General features: G+C 48.8%; 1 protein-coding gene across 1 annotated transcript in view; it reads left to right on the top strand.

The window, feature by feature from the left end:
* The first annotated feature begins 7,587 nt into the window (after nucleotides 1–7,587).
* The window catches only part of LOC144162068 (uncharacterized), a 47,854-nt gene continuing 46,350 nt past the window's right edge, over nucleotides 7,588–9,091 (top strand). Inside the window, exon 1 of the mRNA XM_077692578.1 lies at nucleotides 7,588–7,672. The gene's annotated coding sequence lies outside the window, so the exon portion shown is untranslated. The remainder of the gene's footprint in view (nucleotides 7,673–9,091) is intronic.

Raw genomic sequence — 9,091 nt, 5'->3', positions numbered from 1 at the left:
CGTGCCACTATTGCTGGATAGGTAACACGGGGTTCCGGTAGATGAAGAGTAACACGTTTGCCACGGATCGTAGTGTTCGTCCCTATAGCGCTAATAGCGGTATTACTAGCGAGCATATACTCTTCGTATACAATAGCACTTTTTGCTCCTTTTCACTAGCGTGACAGGCGTAGAGCGCAGCGAGAGAATATAATTGCAAAAGCGAAAGCCTTATATCTAATTTTTCAGTCGACCTTGAACGTCTTTGGTTCCCACTCTCCTCGTATGGTGAAAAAAAGCGCGTATACAAACAAAACAAAACGAAAGCGCGGTAAACAAAAGCGCGTATGGTATACAACGTCCCATTAATCCCAGAGAGTGGAGCCTCTGGACGCTCCAGCGAGTTAAATCGAATTGTGGGAGATGACTAAGATAACTGAGCTTACTAATTAGTAAGCTCGGTTATCTTAGCCATTGACAATTAACGTAAAATCGTATCGTGCAGGACGTAGAGTGGCTAAGTAAGATTCGGAGCAGCGATCGAAGGATGGTTAGGTGCAAGCAAAGACTGAACTTCGGAAGCGAAAGAAAAAAACTAGTGAAAACTAAAAAAAAAAAAAAAAAAAACCTCATGGAATCAGTCAGACTCCAGATCGCAGAAGTTTATAATGACTCTTCAAAACAAATTCTAGCTTCAGAAAGAGCAGAACGCGGTCAGCGTAGACAGGCTAAATTTTAACCAACATCAGCACTCAGGGAATCAGCAGCACCTGTGGGAAAGGCAACACGTAGGAAACAAAGTGGAAAACTATGAAAACGAATGAACTAATGGCCAAACGTAAGAACACGAAAGTGTCAAATACGACGGATCTGATTGAATTACCCGAGCTGTCAAAATTGATTCATGGAACTAGAACAGGCGACATTGGTGCATACAACATGGCAGTGATCGAGGAAACGCTGCAAACAGGGGGAATCTTGAAGGCAACCAAGGGGTAGCTATAGCCATCGGGAAGGACCCTATGTACGCACTCTGAGATGAGCGGGGTAACGTTACGCACAACTTGTACGAGAAAATAAAGGTAGCAGAACGATTCTACACCAGGCTGTATGCCAGCGACGCTAAACCAGGGGGGCAAACTACCGAGAGTACCAACTCAAATTGCGATGTCCCACTAGTGACTAAAGAGAAAGTTGGAAAGGCTCTCAAAGACATGAAAATAGAAAAAGCTGCAGGTGACCGCGGCATAACCGCAGATCTTTTGAAGGAGGGAGGAGATATTGTTCTGGAAAAGCTTGCTGCACTATTTTCGGAATGCTTGAAGCCTCGAATAGCGCCCATAGCTTGGAAAAACGTCAACATCATTCACATTCATAGGAAGGGAGATCCAAAGGACCTGAAGATATACACACCCATCAGCCTACTCTGTTTTTTACAAGCTGTTTACCAAAGTTTAGCCGCATAGGTGACAACCTGAATTTCCAACAACCCATAGAGCAGACTGGGTTTAGGAAAGGGTGCTCAACCATGGATCACATCCATGTCCCCAATCAAGTGAATGAGAAATCTACAGAGTACACTAAACACCCTTTCATGGCATTTGTAGATTACGAGAAAGCGTTTGATTCGGTACTCACCGCAGCCGGTTTATAAGCACTAAAAGGACAGTGAATGTAAGAAACCTACATAAGACTTCTAGAAGGCATATATAAAGAATGTACGAGCACGGTAACCCTCCACTAGCGACACGATAAATTTCCGATCCGAAAGGGAGTAAGACAGGGAGATACCATATCTCGAAAACTATTAACAGCATGTCTGGAAGCGGGATTTAGAAAGCGAGACTGGGAAAACATACCAAAGGGTTTACGGGTGTAAAAACAAATCTTCGTTCTGTGGGGGCCCGTGTTCCCCTACGCCTCGCTTGCACATGTTTTCGCGAGCTGGGAGCCGCCATTTTGGGTAGCCGGCGCGTCACGTAGGTCGTGTCCTCTTCATGACCCCGCGCGACGCGCCGAACCGGCTTGCCGCGAACGTGTGCGCGAGGGCGAGTGGGAAGGAGGACCGGTCGTGGGAAGGAGGAGTGGGAAGGAGGACCTCTCCCCCCGAGCCGACCTGCGGGACGCGCGAATGGTCCGCGGGGACTCTGCCGAGAGATTCTGCCCTGAAGCGGGATTCACACGACGGAGAAACCCCCTCTATTTGGCCCGCGGGACCCGCTCACGTGACCGATTTTAGGCTCCGCCCCTCGGTGGGGATAGCCCGCGGTGGCTCCGCGAAAGAAAATGCCTCCGCATGTTTCCGCTGGACGGCGGTGGCCCTCGGCGGGGACTGGAACCTGTTCCTCGGCGCTGTCGTCTGCTAGTCTCTCCGCGTAGCTCCGCACGTGTGGATGCGCCGCCAGGCCGGGCATAGAGTTTCATACTAATATACACTAGAGGGAAATCTGGCGCCACTGTCTAGGGGAGCCGCACTTCAGCGAGCGTGCCGTCATGTACCGGGCAGGCACGTTCCACTTGTCCTTGGCATGGCTCACGAACAGGCTGAAAAGTTGGCTTTGGCTGCAAAAATGCAACAATATTACTGCAAAAGATTAACCGAATTTGTTTTGTTATTGTAAAATTAAAGCTCCAGAGAGATTTATTTGTCAGGGATTATTTAGAAGCTTCATGCAAGATGAACAAAAAAGAATGTTACCCCTTTTGGCTTCAAGACGAAAAAGAAGCCATGTGGCTAACCAAGCCAAGGAGGCGAGGAACGTCGCTAGCTGCAATGGCGCCGCTCACGGCGGCACGCGAATGCAGCGCCAGATTTCCCTCTAGTATATATTAGTATGAAACTCTATGAGGCCGGGTAATTCGGTCACGTGCTGTTGACGTCACATATCCGTCCGCCTCCGTGAGAGGGTTTCTCCGTCGTGTGAATCCCGCTTGATCGGTCGCCTCGGGATGCCTCCCCTGCTCCCGCGGTCGTGATGACGGATATCGAGGTCTGAGCCCAGCGGCTTGAGCGAGCGACAGGAGCCACTGTCTCCCCGCGAGCGATAGTCGTGTTGTCTGGTGTATGCACTGTATCTGCCAGGCAATAAAGCCTTACTTTGGATTGCCGGAGCCTGTCTACCGCATGTGAGTACCCGAACCCGTGCGTGAGTCTTCGGATTCCGCAGGGCTAGTGTACGGCGCGTAGCGTTCTCTAGCAAAGCTAGCCGGGGTCCTCTGCTATCCCGTACGTTAGCCCACAGTTCATAGAGTAAACTTGGGAATTTGAGTTGAACAAATTCTGGGACAGCTGTGTAATATCTTGTATGACCACAAATGAGCTAGACCGGACCAGCCCAAACGACCGGGATGGTATCTTATTTATTTATTTCGAAATACTGCTATCCCCAATGTGGGGCCACAGCAGAGTGGGTGTACATAGTACAACAACAAAAGCAACAGAACAATACTGATGTCATAACACAGAACAATGCACTTCAAACAACATAGAAAAGGTTTCACGTGCAAACAAAAGCAAACATCGCTAGTCAGATATCAGTTTTTCAAATTCCCCAATACTGGTTGTTTCAATCATTTTACTGACAAGTTGAGTCCATTCTTTGGCAGTGCGCGCGAGAAAGGAATACTTAAAAACATTGTTTTTGGTCTTGAAAGGAACTACGGTGTGTTTGTGACGTTGTCTGGTAGAGTAACTGGAAGAGAAGTTTAAGTATTCTCCTGTGGTGCTGTTTGTTCGACCATTAACCACCTTAAAGAACAACAAACGGGCAATTCTAGCCCTTGATAAAGTTCAGTTTCAATCCTGCTTTGGCAACTAAGTCAGAGACTGACATTGGGCCGTATTTATAGAAAACAAATGGGACAGCCTTGTTTTGTACTCTATCTAGCTTGTGGGTATTGACATTGGTGTAAGGATCCCAGACAATGCTTCCATATTCAAGAATCCTTCTCGTCATGAGGAATTGGATGGCCAGCAGCCTTCAGAGCTCTGGTCAGCAGAGGATGTCGAAAATGTCCTCACGACAGGGTTTTTTTTCCCTGCCAGTAAGACGAGGCTACAGTGATTCTGCGATAGAGGAAGTCTGTATTCGCAGTCGCGTTACTGTGGCCACGTGATCCATAGCTCGAGTGGAACGTACGGTTCAGCGCAAAAAATAGACGGGGACTGCGAAAAGACACGACCAAGTGCGCTACTACAACTGAAGTTTATTACAAAGACACTCTCTTATAAACACGCTAAGAACAGATAAAACTGTGCAAAAAAGAGAAAGAACGGGAAGGAAGAAAGGGAAAGGCACCGGAGATGAAATTCGGCACGCTCAGACACACCCGTCATCAACCCGCACGGCAGCAAGCCCAATTTTGCAGGCGCACGGGTTGATGATGACGGGCATGTCAGAATGCGTTTTTGAAGCGAAGCTTTACTACTTTCGCCCAGTGGTCTTGCCGCGGATGCGCAAATTCACCTTTGGACCTCAGACACACCCCTGCGACCAACCTCTTGAAGCGCATCGCGTGATTCGCCGTGCTCGCTTTCGGTTCCGCGCACAAGGCCCCGTTTTCAGTCGTTCTGCTCAACTGATCAGCTGAGCGGAGCGCGGTTGCGGGCGCTGAGCTGATCGGACGCCGACCAACCCCGCCGCCTCCCACGCATGCGCCGCTGGGTCGTCTCGGGCTACGTGACTCATCTTGCGCCCGGCGAAGAGGAACACCGCTTTCGCCGCAAATGAAAGCGAGGCGGGCCTCCACCTGTGAGCGTTGCACGGGACCGAACGGCGTTGAGCCGCGGTCGGCAATAGAGCTACGTCAGAGGTTAACCAAGCGAAACCAGACTCAGACTAAGCGAAGCTTTTGCTTTTCATATCCAAGGTTAGCTGAGCCAGGCCGCAGCCATTTTTTCCCTGGTTTTCCTGAACATCATGAATCAAAAGGCTCAGACTTCCACCGTCCTCATTTAAAAGGGGGTGACGCAATGTACAGCCACGACGAAAAGTTTACGGACCAAGAAAATGGCAATTTTAGGTTATTTCTCTTCCAGTAGCAGCGCGACAAACTGCCGTGCGAATGCGAGGTGTAGTATAGTTACTGAAGTAATGAAAAATACCGCACATAGTACCCTGGGCTGCCGTGGGGCAGAGAAATAACCCAAAATTGCTGCTTTCGTGGTCTGCAAACTTTTGATTTTGGGTATACATTATTATACAGGCAGCGTTGCACAGACAATTCCTTCCTGATGCGCCGGTCCTCTTTCTTAATATGCGTTGACAGCGAACCTCTACTGTCCTCCCTTTGCTCTGGGATAGCACGAGCACGAAGGGTGATACCAACGCCACATCTTGGCCACCGAATACTTCCACTCAGCCAGTGCTGGGTTTCCTCGTCCGCCAGTCTCACTCGCGCTACGTTTTGCTGCCACCGCCCGTCCTTCTACGTGATGCTCCGCTGTGTCTGCTTCGTCTTCGCCTGTGCCAATAGCTTGATGGCTCAGTCACGCCTACGCCAATCCCGAGAATGGTATTTTAAGAACTCTTCTATAAAAACCTTAGCACTAGAGCGCCGGTCGCTCATTTCTCTCTTCAGATATACAGTGGAACCCCGATAATACGACTTTCAAGGGACCGCGAGAAAGCGTCGTATGACCGGGGTGTCGTACGACTGGGATGCGAGTAAATGCCGGCCTAGTAGACGGTCTCACGCGACAGGTGGGCTAAGAACTTATTTAAACTACTATATTTAGCGCGTTCTCGCGTTATTTGTGAACCTTTAGCTGAAATCCCAACTTAAAACAAAAGCAACGCCTTTGTTGTGCCCCCCTCCTCATTATGGCATCCAGCTAGCCCGCCAGCCAAGCGCCGCGCGCTGCGCGATATAAGGCCGACGTGGTCGAGCAAATTGAGAGAGGAAAAGGCGAGTGTGAAACTACCAAGGCCAAGCGGAACGAATTATGGTACAAGGTGGAGACGAACAAAACACAGCATTGCCACACATGGAGACATCCTTTAAACGGTACCGTGCCATCGCTTTTGGGTCATAGTGCTTAACACATAGCTGTTTTCGTTTCCCACAACATCCAGTAACGCGACATAGATCGCCTCTTGTTTTTTACTCCACCCTTGCGGCGGACGCGCGTGAAATGAGGCGCTCTAGCAAAGAAAAGAGCGGCGTTACAACGCGGCTTTTGATAAGCTGAGAGCAGAGATATAGAGAGACAGAGCGTCGTGAAAGGAAGAAACTTTGATTAAGCGGGCGGGGAAATCAGCTCTCCGGTCATCACCGGGCTGCGTCGTATTTGTTTCCGCGTTCGTCGGAAGCTCAACGGGAGAATTCACGCTCCACCTGTCACCTGAACTTCGACTTCTCGCGGTGGGCGCGTCGGCGTACTGCTGCTGCGTGGGGCTGTCGCAGGTTAACTCCCCCTCACGAGTACCCGCCTGCTTACTTGCGTCTGTTCAGTAAGTCGCCTGACCCGCCTTCGAACCTTTGCACATCAAGCAGCGTCAAACGGGGGTCAAGAATAAAGAAGGTCGGGACGAGGCAAAAAAATGGTGTAAAATGTGGGAAAAACACCGGTTTATCCGCGCCAGGGTCCGTCGTATGAAGCGGACCGTGTGCACCCGAGCGTCGTGTCATCGGGGTGTTTATTGCAGTGTTTGTATGGGGAGTTTGCCGGGACCGCGGTGATCCGTCGTAAGAAGCGGGTCGTCGTAAGTCCGGGGGACGTATCAGCGGGGTTCCACTGTACCATCCAGTTCTCTCTCCTGTCTCTCTGCTTCCACAGATGAAACCGAGAAACATACGTACCAACCCTCGGTTGGCCCTGGAATAAGTAAGTACACCTGCTAATGCATTTGGCCGCGGTACGAGCATTACGAAGCAAGCCGTGCAATCAAAGAGTTAAAATATTCGTGCTTTTTCAACTTGATTCTATTCATTGATGAAAGAGCAGGCAGATTCTACTTAACGGGCCATCCATGCACAGGGTGATGTTAGCGATCGCGCGTAGTTCACTTCACCAGCAACAAATGCTGCCCGCTCACAAATCTTGCAGTTTCCGTGCTTAAAGGGACCCTGCAACACTTTTTTTGTGAAATATTAAATGCTCCCAGAACGTCGTCACCCAACACACCCAGTACTTGGATTAGGGGATCGAAAAGTACCTCAGCCAAAAATTACTGCTCTATGCCCATCAGATAACTTGGAAACTCGCTAAAGAGATTTTCTCTTTCCCGGTCTTGACGTCTTGAGCGCCAGAATTACGTAACTGAGGCCATGCAGCGGCTGTTGGCCGGTTTTTCTTCAGGCGCAGCGATGAACGTTTTTGGATACCAACTATTAAAATAAAGCCACCAAAACAAAGCAAAAACAGAAGGCGTATCTGGTGCGACGAGCAAATCACGCAGAGTGCCGCCCCGTGCCGGCGATAACTGTAGCTTTCGCAGTGCTTCCAGGCGCGAAGGAAAGAGTGAAAGCGCTCATCGGAAGTGTTGCAGGGTCCCTTTTACAGAAATATTGGCAACTTTCCTCCTCTGACAAACTGTCGCTTTTTCTTTTTTCCTCGAAGCCAATCCCACCCCGGTCTCGAAAAATGCATCTGACAGCGGCAACCAAACACAGACAACGCCAGGAGTAAGCTCTGCGTCAAGTTCGACTTCGAGCGCGGTGACGTCACCGGCGGCGATCACGTCTCCAAACAGTGAGTTGCCAATTAAGTGTCCTTCTGAACGCCTGCTTCGCGTGATTTCTATTATTAGGGACGAAGCACCTTAGGACCTCGCTTTGCCCGGGGCTTGGCGTCCGTGCACAAAGTGTTGCGCATGCGCGAGGAGCATTGGATTGGATTGGACTGAAATGAATTGGATTGGATTGGGATAAATTGAATTGTGTCGAATTGGATTGGATTGGAATTGTATATACTGCACACACGCGTTGTCACTCGCTTACATGCGCGAGTGTGCTATGCCATGGGAAGAACGTTTACATTCTGGGAACGTTTTACGGGAACATTTTCTGGGAACGTTTACGGGAAGAACGATCCCCAGTGCTTCGCCCACTCGTCATGATTCACTTCGTGGAGAAGAGGGAATTTTTCTTTTGTTCGTATCAGTGAGCGCCTAGGGTGCGAGTAACAAGTAATTCAAGCGCCGCGGTCGGTTGCTTGCATCGCCCACACATACCTAAAAGAAACCGCTGAAGAACTGGCCAGACAGTACAGTCGAACCTCGTTATAGCGAACACTGATATAGCGAATTACCGGATGTAGCGAACCAAATACGAAGTTTGTTTAACGCTTCATTTTAAGGACACCTATTCTTTTTATAACGAAACCGAAACCGAAAACGAAACCGAAACCGAAACCTTCGGTTATAACGAAGAAATATTTGGCTCCCGCGAGACTCAAAACTCGACAGCTAGCACAATAAAAGCAAAATTTAAAAAAATGTGAGACAGAACAACCGTTGTTTAGTGGCTTAAGACCCTTTATTGCGTGGACACTGTGAAAAACTTCATTCGGCTCAGACTGTGAAAAGCCACCAAGCGAAGGCCACGTCCTCCTCCAAGTTAATGAGAAGGCCGGCCTGTTTTGCCGAACAAACTTTGTTCTGTTGTAATTTCACGTTCTCACGTTCTAGTCTGTTTAGTTTGAAATGCCACAAGGAGACGGATAAGGTCGCTTATAGTGGGTGCGAAGCCTAGAACAATGCGTTTTTTTTTGTCTAGGATTGTTGCGCGAGCCTGATTACCGATTTATTAGAGCCTATTCTTTCCTCTGCGGTTATAACGAATATCGAACATAATGAACTAATTGAGGATTAATGAACTAATATAAATTAACTAATGAAGCACAGCCCTCTGATCGAATGGCAGCTCCAAGGACGAAGATGATGAAGGTCTATTAAGTGAACCACCGTTTCAAGAAAAACTTAAAACCTTTCCAGTATTGTGAAGATGGTGATCAGAGAAGCTGTATTGGTGGATACCTATATTGAGTTCCGTATGGAGACATAATTTATGTATCGAATAAAGACACGCAACTTTCTTTGAATTAATTGCAAATCATTTCTTCTGTAATTTGTTTCGGAATAGTTCCGGTAAGACAGGAGTTATGGCCATT

The sequence above is a fragment of the Haemaphysalis longicornis genome, unplaced genomic scaffold, assembly GCF_048455015.1.
Source record: "Haemaphysalis longicornis isolate Haplotype H1 unplaced genomic scaffold, Haemaphysalis longicornis Haplotype H1 scaffold_12, whole genome shotgun sequence".
NCBI lineage: Eukaryota > Metazoa > Arthropoda > Arachnida > Ixodida > Ixodidae > Haemaphysalis > Haemaphysalis longicornis.
This window is presented reverse-complemented; position numbering and strand designations above follow the sequence as displayed.